This window comes from Channa argus, chromosome 1 (assembly GCF_033026475.1).
Source record: "Channa argus isolate prfri chromosome 1, Channa argus male v1.0, whole genome shotgun sequence".
Taxonomy (NCBI): domain Eukaryota; kingdom Metazoa; phylum Chordata; class Actinopteri; order Anabantiformes; family Channidae; genus Channa; species Channa argus.
In genome coordinates this window covers 11181318-11196746 of record NC_090197.1, presented here as the reverse complement: position 1 = coordinate 11196746, position 15429 = coordinate 11181318, and the positions used below count along the sequence as shown (strand labels likewise).

Sequence of the window (15429 nt, the reverse complement as noted above, 5' to 3'; positions counted from 1 at the left end):
TTGTTCTATTTAAAGAGCAAATGGAAAATAATCCTCTCTGTTTCAAAGATAAACTGAAGACACTTGAGATCAAAAATGCAATTTGTTGTTAACAAAACAGTTTGATTCGTCCTCCTCATCCAGCTCAACTTTGTAAGCTCACGGCTACCTGCTGCAGCACCTTTAGAATGAAAAAGCCAGTAGGAATACATAATTCAGTGCTTTGTCAGGCAACAAGAACTGGAAGGAGGACAAAACAGGAAACAGATGAGTGAGGGAAATGGTATCAGACAGACTGAGAGCAGGAATGAATGACCAAGACTGGGAGCGCGATAGAGGCCAGCAGATTTTGTTGGCCGGCCTGGGCCTCCCTGTGCCAACCTCTCTGAGAGGCTCAGATATCCATCAGGTTTGCCTCTCTCTGTGCTTGACAGCAGGTCTACAGAGGGGCCCTTTTTAAATCAAGGCTCTCTTACCACTGGCACGACTCCAGATAAAGGCCCACTCTGAGGGGATTCCTCAGCCCACGGACCTCCGCTGGGAAACGGGTGAGACAGACGAATAAACACTTTTGTTGAAGGGAAGACCAGGGCACAGCGGTCAAGAGGACAGACAGAGGAGACAGAGAGAGAGAGGAAATCAACAAGGATTGGGGGGGGTTTGCATTAACACATTCACACGCAGTCCCAGGCAGCGAGACACAAGCTCGATAGGGAGTCCTGTGGGGACCTATTTGACATTTGTTCAATGAGTCCTATAGACATTTGAGCCGCACATCTCAATGCTTCCCCTTCTCTCCAAGACGTTACGACAGGACTCACACTGAAAGCTATTATGTTATTAAGAGCTGCCGCTGTTTTTACATTTGGTTACCAATACGCCTTAGGAGCCCAACAATAAGATCACTCTCACACCGGTTGACAATATTGCTTTTTTTGTTGTTGTTTTGTGGTCACACACACCTAGGAGTAAATAAACTGAAGTCACGTAGGCCGAGTGGGCAGCTCATCTATTGGACAGTATGAAATGAGGACATAACACATCCTCATTTTAAACTCCTGTTACTGTCTGACCTCATTAGGTAAAATACATTTCTATCATATTTACTAATTTGCCTTCACATACAGATGTGAAACACTCAGGACACTTGCATCGTGTACAGTTTTTTTAAGTTAGATGTTTGCAACTACAATTTGCTTGGAATTGGACCAAAACCAAAACAATAGCAGAGAGTAGTGTTCACTCCAACCTACAGAAACTCAACCAAACTTTTGATGCAGCTTGCTTGAATTGAAACAAACAAGTTCAAATAAAAGTTCAGTGTCAATACGTGGAAAACTGAAAGTTGGTGTGCTTTCTTCCGATTGTGACGAGCTAAAACAGTTTAGGGATGGATCGCAGATATTTGCTTGGCTCCCAGTCAGCAGTATGGTGGTCCATGACACAAAGTCCAGATTAGAGCTATGAGGCGGATTCTCACAGTAAACTGAATGAATGACACCGGTAGAGGTGCTGGTGACAGCCATTCCATCCTTGCACTGTACTTATCAAGCTTTTCTGGGGCTGCAGTGGAAAGCCAATCTGGCATCACTCAACACTCCTCTTCCACTATCAATGCGACTTGTCAGGCAGCTCTGATCCCTAAATGAGCCCTCCGTAGGGAAGGCAACAGCTCGTGTGTTGACTGAAGCAAAGCAGGCCTTCAGCTATGCCCTGGTTGCTAAACAGGACACCCTAATATCCACTCGCCACACTCCGCTATTTAACTGTCACCGTGTCTCCGGGGTTATTTCAGTTATCTGTTTACGTCGACCAGCTGACAGCCAGTTATGCAGAAGTTAGCTCTGCAACACAATGGAATGAATATTCAGCAGCGTTTTTTTTTCCCGTAAGCCCCTTGAGAGCGTTTACTTATCAGTGGGTACACAACCCTATCAACAGCCTTGCTCCAATGCATCGTGAGCTCAGGAGTGTCAGGGAGAGGGAAAAGATGAAGGAAGAAAAAGAGGAGAAGGCAGGAAAGGAGGCTCTCTGGAAGGCTTTGATATGTACTCAAGAACATACATGGCTACTCCACCGGCTAATGCTGCCCTCCGCAAACACATCTGTGTGTGGGACGGGAGGGAGGGCGGCTTATGAGCATCCGGGAGTAAATTCCTCACTCTCTCCAGTCCCTTGAGACCCATTCTGCTGCCTGTAGATAAGTGTGGAATACAGGGTTGGGGGGCAGACGTGCCGAGGTGAAACGGATGTTGTGGCTTTAGCTCAGGTGGACCCACAGTGATAAGTGACAGGCCGGCACAGACCGCCAGCATGGGGCCAAGCATGGAAGCTTATAAAACAATACTAACATTCCTATGACTGGACAATCACAAAACCAGTGACCTATTGTGATAAGTAGGGGCCAAAAAGAAATAAATGTACTCAAAAAATGCTGGGATAATCCAGTGAGCTGTGTGAGCTCCATTACTTGTGTTGGCTGAACCGGTACTAGTGAGATATCCGCCAGCTACTAAACACAAAGCAGCGAGCAGTGCTGACTGCTGTCTCCTCGCTATACATCTCAAACCAAAGGGTAGTCACTTCTAATTACATTTATATCAACAGGACAAGTTGGCTTGACAGTACATTGTAAGAAAGTGTATGTGTGTGTGTGTGTGTGTGTGGGACAACTGAAAGGACTTGACAAGTGTTCTCCCTCAGTGATAGAGTCTACTGAGGTAGTTCAGACACAGTGGAGGGGGAAAAAGGAGAACACCTACCTTCCTATACAATAACAAGCCATAAAAACCAGCGCGATAAACTCTTCCTTATTTCTATAACCGTCTCAGCAGCAATGACAGTTTATGTTACATCTCTAAGTATTATTCCAGAGGCAGCAACAATGAAAGCATCATTTGCTTATTTAAACAGAACTACACCACAGAAGGATGAAAGGAAGAGCTGCAAAAGCAAAGCCACGACAAACAACAAAAGGTGTTTTATTCAAAGCTTCATGAGAAAAAAAAAAAATGGGAAAAGGTGATAGGAAGATGGTGGAAAATAAAGCAGGTATGTGCAGAGGCAAAATGCCAACGAGGAAACACAAGACCTGTCAGATTCCCCAATTCATTTATAATAAATCAGCAAAAAAAAAGGAAAAAAAAGAAAAAGAGCAATCTAAGCTTCACAAAGGTGGTGTTTACTGCAGGTTTTCCGCTATTGTGTCTCCCTACTCTCCATGTGTGGTTTGCTTATTATTCAGCACACTGTGGCACTAATGCTAATCTATAAAATGATAGAAATTATAAAAATGGAAAAAAAAAAAAGAAAAAAAAACATCTTGGGTTCCCAGAACACAAGGTGGTATTTCTAAATGTTTTGTTTCATCTGACAAACAGTCCAAAAATCAAACACATAGATTTAGTTTACAATGAAATCATAAATACAGAAATGGCAGTAAATGCTACGCTTAGTGAATCTATTACTTAGTAATGTTTGGACTGTGGTTTTTAATGATGATAATCATATTAATTTTCTATCCATCAATCACTCAATCAGTTCAGCTCCAATCGATATACATCCTTATGTTTTTTTGAGCTGCATAAAAAAAAGGTAACAAAGCCACCAAAACAAATTACTGTGCATTTCTTAGCCTTTGCACATGCAGTATGACTGAAGTGGGCTACGTGTGTGATTCTCTGCATCACAGGCAGTGCTCCACATCCACCCTTCAGGTAAATGGGTGGAGGAAAAAAACAAAACACAACAAAGTGGTGAGAATGGTGCTGCTGCCTAACACTGATGAAAAACAAGGCAGTGTGGGAGACCGAGCAGCCACTGGAGCAGGGTTAACACGGGTGAGAGCGGGGGAGGTGCGTAGGTGCGACTGTGTCACGGTGAAGGCCTGCGAATGTCGCCGGTACCACCTCGACCACTTTGTCTGACTGATGAGTTCAAACTGAACATGGTAATAGCCTGTCTCCAGCATTCCCCTAAACATAAATCTCTCTCCAAGAAAAATGGGAAAGCAATCAGGTGGGAAGAAAGTTTGCTCTGTGTGTAGGTGGGTGTGTGTGTAGGTGTGTGTGTGTGGACAAGAAATACGAAGTGAAACAAGACAGTAAGAAAGTACGTTCAACATAGTAGCGCATGCAAGAGGACGAGCGCTTGTGTATGTGTGTGCATTTACAGGCAAAACTAGTCCATAAATGAGCATCTACTGTATGAGAGTACATGAGATGAGTGGGCACTTGAGCACTTGAGCTATGAAGTTTGTTTTAGTGCACATCCGGAAAAAAAAAAAAGAGAAGAAAAGACGAAAGAAGAAGCCATCATTCTTGCACAGCACTTAATATGATTAAAGTGTGAGAAAATAGAAAGTCTTGCCCTTTTCTTTAAAGTAGTTAAACCATTAACCAGGGCAAGAAGAGTTATTCTGTAGAGACTTTTGGCAGTCAGGCTGGGTGGAGAGTGGCCAACATTTTAAGTGAGAGGGATGGTGGGTTAAAGGGGAAGATGAGGAGATTCAGCCAGTAACTGATGTGTTTCAGCAGTGTGTAGGTACCAATCACACTACAAGCCTTCCTGTTTATCATTTGTCACTTTATCATGACAGACATTAATAAATTCCTCCACGCCCCTGTGTCACCCGCTGGGAGAGGAAAGCCACTAAGATGCTGGAGTGAGCACAGTATGGCGTGTTTGCATCCGTGTGTGTGTGTTGTTTCAAAGTGCACAATGTGGCCACGCAGTTATGCCCCTCGCCGCGAGCGACGCACACACACACGGCCGCACATGCAGGCTCTCCAGTGACTAAGACGTAGGGCTTCATCAGAAGCACAATGCAGCCAGTGTGCTCGGTGCGCCGCATTCAACCGTCGGCGCCGCGCGACAGGGCCGTCAGGTCTGCCAAACAGCCTGCTGCAACACTGTGGCGAATGAAGTCGGATATTATTGGAGAGGGAGACAGGGACTGAGGGAGAAAAAGAGATGGGGGAGAGGGTGTAAAGGGTGGGAGAACAGTGTGAGAGGGGCGATAACGAATGAGGGAAAAGTTTAGTTCATTGAAGGAGCAAAAAGGAAAGGAATGGGGAGCAGGTGAGGAGGAAGCTTGCAGGTATGAGCTACAAGGGGAGGATCATGTGACTGTCAGGCTGAATTAGCATTACAGCTGAGGAGCTAATCGGCTGGCATGTGCCCGTGGGAAGTAAGGTAAAAGTTGTGTGTAACAGACCATAAAGTTGTGGCTTTAATTATATAGTTTTTTTTCATGTTTTTACTTAAAAAATACAAGCTTTTGGAAGGAGGATAGGGCTGTTTTTCTATTAGTGATACATTTTACATTTGACTGTTTTTGCATTGTTGCAGATCATAGTATAATAAAACCGAACAGAACCGAAGGAATAAAGAACGGTTCCTCAACAAGCTCTCAGTGACAACTGTGTACCTCACCTTGTACTTCTCCTGCAGTACAAACAAGCTCAGCAAACTAATTGTCTACCGAGTGGAAGACAGTGAACCGCCATCCGAATGGTAATCATGTTAAAAATGCATTTTTGCAAACAGCTAAACACGCTCCTTTTCCACAGGGTCAAGACACCCTGCTCCAGTCAAAACAGCGGGCGCCACGTCCACATCATTTCCAGCAAGCAGTGTGGGAAAGAGTGAGGCGGCACTCAAAGCTTTGTTTGTCTGCAAACAGTCCACAGAGAGAAGACCAAACACCCTCCCACTTGCTGCTTTAAACAACCAAAGGACCACACACACGCACACACACAAACACACAGAAGGAGGAGGGGAGGAAACGAGTGCAGGTGATGTTGTGGGGGAAGCGAAGAATGGTGGGATGACGAGAGAGAGGGGGGATTGTTTTCATCCTTTGACTGATTATGACAACCTTCAGGTCATATACAAATGTCAGTTTATATACAAATGTATGTCTGAGCTGTAGGACTAAGTGAAATCATGCAGGAGTATAATGTACAATAACACAGGTTATTATAGACTGGTATATTATTACCATCATGTTGGCATGCAAGTATGTGTGTTAATTGAAGGCCCTGTCAGTTCCTCTGTGAGCTATGAAGGTTGGTAATTTACAATCCACATACAGCACATGGATTCAAATACACAGGGACTCACACACTGCATCCTTGCTGACTGCTAGCAGAACTACAACAAACACTCGCACTCGGGTTTGGGATTTCCTGCTGCATCACAGCAACACCACTGCAGCCCGACGAGTTTGGGGATCACAACAAAAGGCCCCAAAATAAAAGGCAAAAAATAAAAAAAATAAAATAGTTAAGCAGATGGATAGTGAGAAGCAATGATGACATAGTTGATTGACAGTTTCGGCAGGTAATACTAAAATAGTCATATACATCTCTCTCACTTTTAGATTTGATTTGAACTGTGTGCAGACAGAAGGCTTTTGGTAAGTCCCACCCGTGATTTGAGTCACTCGTACAGTACGCTGCTCTGGGTCATGATGTGAATCATGAAGTATAAAACAAGGAAGAAGAAAAAAAAACTGCCAATGGGAATCAACCATGTAAAGTACTTTGGATAAAAGTGCTGTATAAGTGGCCATTTACCATTTAAAAAAAATCACAGGGGTAGAAATGTAGCAGATAGCAGCTTTTTTTTTTTTTATTTTACTATAAAAGAGAAGCAATGCTTGTTCCTATAGTAAAATCCAACAGCTCGGTTAGTCTTCGCTTGGTTGCCAGTCTTCCACACATGCTCAGCAGAGGAGGAGGAATCACCTGTTTTCTCATATCGGCATTGTAACGTGCATGGAGGTAAATGTAGAATCTTAATGTAGACATAGTCTAAGTGTGTGAGAGCTGCCAACGATACAGCAGGTGTTGAAAAATCACATGAGCAGGAGGCTGTGGAAAACAAACTCCTCGCCTCATGTTACCTCCTAGATTTTTAATATTGTAAAGTGATTTCCTGAATCTCTGATAGCACATAACTAACATATGTGGACTTGTTTTCAAAAAAAAAAAAAAGTGTGAAAAACATTTTCCATTATTTTGTGGGGCCTAAGGCAAATGAAATTTTCCTAGCAAAGCCAACCATTAAATTTCAGCCACATGCTGACAATACCCACAACTATGTCCAAAATGGTTTCATCCTTCTTTTAATTGAAGTCACGCAATGCTCGAAGTATCATTTTAAGATTGATGCCTTTCCACAAAAACTGCGGGGAATTTACATTTCCTCAGTGCTTTAAAACAGACAACTTTGCCCTTTGATTCAGCTTCTCTTGGCCTCTAAGAGCCCTTCTCCCTCTGTGCTCTTTCCTTCTTTACGTCTGAGAAGATAATCTTTCTTTTTGGCAGACAACGAGGGATGAAAGTGTCTCTTTATTCAGTCAGCTGAAAGGGGTCCATGACAGGCAGAGCGCTGGCCCTTTGACAGAAAGCCTGCCTGTTATTTACACATGTGCGCTTTATGTTTAGGGGCTGTTTGTGTGTGCATTGGGGCATCATTGGTATGCCGGGCGAGTTCGCTCGACCATCCTGCCAGTTCTCACGCCCTACCCAACCTCCCAAACAACAATGCACATCCAAATAAATAAATAAAACATTCACACACACACACACACACACACAGACGCTCACAAGAAGAAGAGTCTGCTTACCTACGTAGTGTTGATTGGTGTGGATGACAGGTGGTGCAGTGAGGCAGGGAGAGAAGGGAGAGAAGGGAGGGAGGGAGAAAACACAAGGAGAAAGCTTGATTAGTGTGAGTTCAGCACTTGTAACCTCTCCAGCGTTGAGTTAAGCTGTTCTCTCTTGTTCGGCTCAAACAGGTTGATGCTGGGAGTGTGCCTTAACAAATCCACCATGCACTCCTCCGGGTAAAAACAGCCTCACTCTGCGCGTTCTCATTCTTCGTTTTACAGTTTCCCCGCTCTTGACAGAAAGGCAGCTATATTCAACCCTTCCCTTTTGATTCCTTAAATGGTGCACTTGTCATTTTGTTATTCTCTCCTCCTCTTTCTTTTAACCCACCACCACCCCCACCCCCCGTTCCCCCTGCAGCTATTTCATCCTCTGGTTTTCGCTTCTAATATCCGACTGGACTTTTCCACCTCCAACACCACTTCCCTTCATGCTCTCTAGCCTCCTATTTTCTGCTCCCTTACCACTTGTACCAAACAGACAGAAACACCCCCTGTGGGAAGCCAGGACGTGGTGGAAACCCCAATTAGAAACAGTGAAACCAGCAGGTGGGCCTTTTTACAAGTGCTCCACATGACAGAAGTAACCCTTCAATACAGCTTGCATCTTTTTATTTCCTCGCCTTCCTGATTGCAGCCTCCAAAAGGTGCACATTTTCTTCTCATCTCACCACACCTTGGGGGAGCGTACATCAAAAACCTAGAGGCTCAGGTCAAATACGAGGGTGGACTGGGTGGAAAGCAGAGCATGGGCTGAGCAGATAAGCTCCTGAGATGGTAACTGTGGGAAATAAAAGAATAACATTCACGTTTTTCCTCAGGTTGCAACGACGACTCTGCTACTTGCGACCCATTGGTGGCCTATAGCAGTAAGGATACTGTACTACTGGTTTCCTTTAACAGGTGAAAGCGTTGAATAATACTGTACCTTGTCCGATTTATGCTAGAGGAGCCCGATTACTTGAACATACTGTAAACTGTATACTTTCCAATCACTACTTGAAATTTAAAGAGGTAAAAACAATTAACATTTGGGCCAAGTCCTAGCAGGATGACGGTGACAGTGTGAACATGCCTCGGTATTTATGCGTATTTCTGTCTGAACTTGACACAGCTGTCAGCTGATATTTTTGCAGGTGTGTGATATATCAGAAACTAAAAAATTAAGACGTAAGAAAAATGTCTGATGTCTTTTCAAAGCCCGTCTCAGCTTGTTCTTTAGTCTGGAGTTAGTGACAAAACGGGGGATATATATCACTAATCAGATGTCTTATAAAATTCAAATTTATTGCACCAAATAAGATCATAAATGGCAATCTGATTACGGAAAACATAAAATAAACTGGGATTTTAGAGCAATCAGCCTAAATATGTGTGTGTGCTGATTATAAGATAAGAGATTCTAACAGCTTTTGATAACAGTGACTACAGCAACCATAACAAAGCAGTAACGGTGTAATTCCTGAGTATAACACACACCAAAGACGGTTAAAACCCACGCGTGATCCCTTTGTTGCAGTGAAATTTCTATGATAATATTTCTAGTACTATCTCATGGATTTGTAAATGCTACACATAGCATCTTTAAGACTGAAACCTCCTCGTGGACACATTTGGCCTCCTAGTCACGTTGTCTCTCTCACAGTCACACTCTCCCAAACTCCCAACTTTCCATGGACCCGTCGCTCCCTACTGTAAATATTCCTTAATTTTTTTATATTTTTTTTTTTGTTAGACGGCTTTGGCAAGGACACCCACTTTTTGAAGAGCCCTAAGCCTACCAATTACTGTAAGCTGAGGGCACTTAGCAGCAGCTAAAGGTCTGAAAGTCCTTTTTAAGCAAGCCAGGCGGGGGTTCAGTCAGACATTCAGTCAGTCGTTCAGAGAGCCTGCGGCGACAGCAAAATTTCCTGCGGTGAAAACAGGAAGAAAGAATGAAAGTCAGCTTGCTGAGGAGGCTAACGTGGCCTCATGTGGCTTACAGCAAACCCATCAGATGACAGGGAGTCAGTGCAGTAACAAGATACAGCATTTTTTTGCTTTCTGCAACACAGCGGTACGGCTTAACTCGTGTGTGTGTGTGTGTGTGTGTGTGTGTGTGTGTGTGTGTGTGTGTGTGTGTGTGTGTGTGTGTGTGTGTGTGTGTGTGTGTGTGTGTGTGTGTGTGTGTGTGTGTTGCTGTTTTGTGGTGAGCAGGGAAACTGTGCATCAAATGCTGGGGGTGTGTTCTCATTTGCAGAAAATAGAAACAGGGATTTTCCTGAAAGGTTCATAATAAACTAGGGGAGAGTTCCCCTAATTTGTAATCAACAGTTTATTCATCAACGAAATGTTTTTCCCAATCATCAATGTTTCACGTGATGAAAAACGAAATCTCTTTTTTTTTTTTAACTATTGTATTCAGAGGAAGTCGTTTAAAGATGTCCGCTTGGGTTCGGTACATTTTGAAAGGCGAAATGTTTTTATGACATTTTATGGACCGAAACCTATGAACTATTAAATAATTTTATTTATAAGATTTGTTTCCCAACAATCAATTGAATTCCAACTTAACAATGGTGCAACTTCACCTCCTGCTGCCATGAAGTAGAAAACAAAACATCAATGAATTAAGCTGCAACGTGACAAATGTAAATTCTAATATCTTTAATAGATATTGGATGGATGAACCGATGAGAAACTGAAACTAGACATTTGGACATTTCCGCCTGAATGTAACATCTCAAACCACTCAGTCAGACAACTCCGGGCATCTCTCAAGAGCAATGCACCGAACCTTTAAACAAATGGCACATCATTTCCACTGTAACAAAATTACGCACAACAGAGGCAGTACCCTGCGTTAGGCCTCCCATAAATCTTTGCGGCGTTCGGAACAGCTGCGCCGAGCACTGAGCAGCGCTCGCTCCTTCTCCTTTCAGGCTTTGTTAAATGCCACGCCACTGAGTGCTGTGCGCACTGTAGAGAATTCATGGCCATTAAATATCAAGTTAGGTTCCATCAATTAACATGCAGAGAATATATGAGACAGAGCAAGGCCTGAAGCAGCCTTAATGGGACTGTTAATGGTCTTGCTCTTTTGAAATATTCTTGTGCAGTGTTTATTAGGCTCTTTGGCGGCAAGTACAGTGCTGGATGCAGGTAAAGAGGCACGCTAGTCACACTATTTACTACCAAACCACCTAAAGTGTCCCAAGGGGGATCACGCACCTAAATTCATGTTGGTGTAAAGCAAAGCAGAAAAGAATATGATTTGAAAACAAATAAAGGGCAAAGTGCTTACTGAAAAGGTTACACAGTTATCACTGAGGTTTCCAACCAGTTTTTGTCAGAGTGTGAGGCAGAGAAAGGTTGATAGTTGTCAGGTCCAGGCACAGCCCCTGCCCCCCTCAGGTGTTTTGACATTTTAAGTGAATTTAAGCGCGCCGGTCTTCTGCTGCAACCCTACACCACAGCAGTCTCCATGCCGACAGCAACAGCAGCAGTCGTCTCCCAGAACCAGCCCTGACATTTTGTCTTCTTCTCGGCATGAAGCGACGTGTGTGTGTGTGTGTGTGTGTGTGTGTGTGTGTGTGTGTGTGTGTGTGTGTGTGTGTGTGTGTGTGTGTGTGTGTGTGTGTGTATGCCTCTGTGCATTCTCATATGCGCCTGCTCAAGAGCTGATGCACTGCACTGCTTCCTTACACCCACCGCTTTCTTCAGATAATGTAACACATGAAACCTGCACACACTCAGGTGTCAAACCACAGAGGAAAGTCTGCGTGGGCCACAGAAAGAGTGGAGGAGCGCGAGAGAGAGAGGAGAACGCATCCTCCAACCTAGCAGCTACTATTTCTAGTAAAACCAGATCTGTGCACTCACAAACTGGGGTAACCGAGGATCCTGGACCTGCTGTAGGGCAGATGTCAGTATAAGCAGATGCTTTCAGAGGCCGGTTAGAATCCATTTTTGTGTTATTTCAATTCATTACTTCAGGACTGCATGGTCATATGCAAATATGTTCCTGGTGTTGTTGAGATACGACAAACTAGATTCAGATTAACCAGAGTGTTTTCAGCTCTAGCATAAAATTAATATAACTACAAAATTTTAATGAGCTGAATTCAGAGGCTGATTTAGTTTAAACATCAAGTTGCCCTTTGACTGTCACCAAGCATCTCTCTTTCTGTGCATCTCACCCAGCAAGTAACTATATATCTGTAGCAGATGGCTCTGTGGATATGAGTGCACTGAGCAGACAGACACTTAAAATACAGGAAGACACTGTTCTTCACAAGGAAAATATTACTGTAAAATTGCACAATTAAGCCATAAACTTGTGATGATGGTGATTATCTGGGCCATAAACTAAACAAAATGTTGTGTTTAAAAAAATATAATAAGCAATGTTGTAAGTTTTTTGTGTAAGACTTTATAAAGAGGACAAGTTGTCAAATGGCTTTTCAGCTAAATGTCATTTTAGGCCCGACTGAGATTGGCTCACATTCTCACCACAGGCAAACAACTTTGTTTGGGGACTGCACCAAGACCACAGCCATTAAAGGGTCTTTGTGATACTGTTTGGTCTGAGCCCAGGTGCAACCGCTGTATTGAGACCTGCAAAAATGGACCAAACCACAGTAGAAAATGAGCGTGGGTTTGAGTCAACCTGACTAAACACGGTCAGTTAGAAAAATGATATCTACATCATCAACATTACAAAATGTACAACCATTCATATTACAGTTTTGCACATCAATTTTTTAATGTAATGTATCTTATGGTGCTGTGTAAATGTATATTTAAATCCTCATATTTAAGGTTCAAAACCCAAACAGTTCAGTACTTGGCAGTTCATGGTACTGCGTGCTATGAACACATTCTAGTACTGAGCCCCACGACAAAACATCAAACACCTTTTTTGTTTTAGGAGGTGAGAAATCTTTCATCTATAAGTGGGTCATTTCTCCAGCAATAGAAAACGTAATGATAATACAGTGCATTTAAACAAGGACATATTCAAGGACATAACCTACTTAGGCTCCAGGCTGGTCTCAGAACATATTTGATTTCATTCACACTGCAAAACATCACACAGTTGTATGTATGACAGTCAGTGTCAGTGCTGGTGAAGCCTTAAGCTTCCAGCTTGAAGCGAATGAAAGATGTGTCACATAATGTATATGCATTATTGCTTCCATTGCATTTTTTGCCTTTAGGTTTCCAAGAGTCACTGAAGCACCAGAGCGGCCTTCAGACAGCAAATCATAATCGTGAGCTGCAGGATACAATTCAACATTTAGGACTTGCACATTTAATGTGTAAAAGCTGAGGTTATTCTCTGAAGCTCTTGTTGTAAAACTACTGTAGGAGCCCATCATTTCTGCTGCAGCTTCACAGCTTTAATGTTTTGCTAATGAAACACGACCTCGTTGTTTGGAGCTTTGTCTGTTGTTTGCTTGTACAAAGACTCTCATGCTGTTAGCAACACAGATTTGCACCAGCATGGATAACAAGGCTGCCAATTAACCAGTCTTCCACTTCACCTTCTTGTTAGCACTACACATTCTGGGGGCAGATTTACCTCCCATTACATCTAAACAGTTTGGTGAGAGTGAAATTAGAGCATCAGACGTTCAGCCGCTTTCCTCTTCTACCCTTATCTCGTAAAGCAGGCCGGGACACTGGAACACTTAATTGGTTCCAGAAATGTTGTACAACACACCCAGCTTCCAGTTACTCTTGACCTGTGGCCTTTTATTTTTTGCATTTATTTGACACTGAGGCAGTTGTTGAGCTTACACCTCAAGCCGGATGTGATCACAGCTTTTTCCACAATCATACAGCAACACAGCATACGTGTGCTAGTTCGTGTTCTAGTGGGGTGAACTTTGAATGACCTAATAATTATTTATCCAAACAGGACTAAGCCAGTAATCATGGTTTTAATTTCAATTTTATTTCAGTGTCATGAACTATTTTCTTCTGTGTACATGATTCAGTTTATTAAAACGATTTTCTTTCCCCCCTCATAGGGCCATATGTACAATACTGATATAGTAAACGGTATAAAATTAGGAGCAGCTATGCAACAATAACAAACCAATAAAGCTTCCAACCCACAGGCGTCCCACACTCTGCGCTGTCCCTGAATGCCTCCATAACAACAGGTGGTTACACTGCAGCTTCTCAGTAGGCAGACTGTTACTTTCTTAATCAGACCCCTTCTTAAGTGAGAGGTCAAGAGGAGGTCGGATGTCTGTCTGAATAAATGTTAGCTAAAATAATACGTACATTGCTTTAGGGGGCGAAAAAAAAAAAGGATAAATAATGGTTAAGTGGCTAAATAATTATATAAATGTGTAAATGGCTTTAATACTTGGAAAAATAATGAACAATTGAAACAGAAGTAGTACTGGAATAAAACTGCAGCAGTTGAAATATCTTAAAGTACTGGATGACTGAACGAGATAGTTTTACAGTTGGTCAAAACAAGCATCTTCAGCTACTCCAAGCAGTAGCTGTACGAATGCCAACTTAAACCAAACTGACCTGAACAATGACAGCTCTGTGTGTTGTGTCGTGGCTACAAAGACCAACACCCACAGGCTCTAAGAAAACCCTGACAAACTGAACAGAAATTTCTCCACCAAAAAAAAAAAAAAAAAAAAGTGTTCATGCAACAAAGGCATGCTCAGTTGGCAAATCACCATTAGAAAAGACGGCTGGCACCGGCTCGAAGGGAACAGCCGGCGTCTAAGTCTTCTTAAAATTGCAAATTGGGCCAAGGTCTTTTGAATGCAGCATCAAGTCTGACACTTAATTATTGTGCACTTTACATCTATTTATTTGAGAGCAGTAGCTTGGAGACAAGAGGCTAATCTTAACCATGTCAGTCCAGCTCTCTTAGTGTTTGTGTGCGTACACGTCCTCACTAGGCCTATGTTGCTACTTTGGAATACAGTCAATAGTCAATGCAAACAGGAAGTTACAATGGCCACTTCCCCTCGGCTTATCCGGTAGGAAAGCTTTCCTTTCCCCCTCCCCATTTTGTGCATGTATGTGCACCTCTGTGTGTGTGTTTGCACGGTGCTGACATCCTGTGGGGGTCAGTTAGTGAGTTCCATGGGGAGAGCTGCTATAAAAACATCAAGCAGTAGCAGCAACAGACAAGCAGTCAACATCATGGGAGACATGAATGCTTCCACTCCAAAAGGGACAAGTGACAGAATCAAATCAAAGCTTCATAAAGCTACACTACCTGAGCAGCAGCCCCACTAGCACCTGACTGTGTGTGTGTGTGTGTGTGTTCAGTGATAGTCTGATGTTTTTCAAAGAAGAGCAATGTGTGCGTGTTAAGCTGACCTGGGTAGAGGCAGCAGGTGAATAAATAAATAAGTCAACCAGACACTGTGTGTGTGTGTGTGTGTGTGTGTGTGTGTGTGTGTGTGTGTGTGTGTGTGTGTGTGTGTGTGTGTGTGTCTGTGTGTGTGTGTGTAGTCCTGTTACATAAGGGGCTTGAGGGCTGATATTAATAAGGCATTTCTCTCTGTGGACTTACGTCAGTAAAACAAGCTCCTGACGTGATTAATAACTGCCTTGTCTCCCTTATGTGTGTGTGTGTGTGTGTGTGTGTGTGTGTGTGTGTGTGTGTGTGTGTGTACGTGTGACTGGCCAGGTGCTTTTCTGAATATATGTGAGGTATATGATGAAGTGTTTGTTTTGTGCAGGCTTGTTAGAGCCCAAATGTTACACCGACTGTGCTCATTTTCCCCCAAATTTAAAAATCTGTGTTC

General features: G+C 43.0%; 1 protein-coding gene across 2 annotated transcripts in view; it reads right to left on the bottom strand.

The window, feature by feature from the left end:
- Positions 1-15429, bottom strand: part of ext1b (exostosin glycosyltransferase 1b) — a 102784-nt gene that overhangs the window by 52264 nt on the left and 35091 nt on the right. The window lies entirely within an intron of this gene.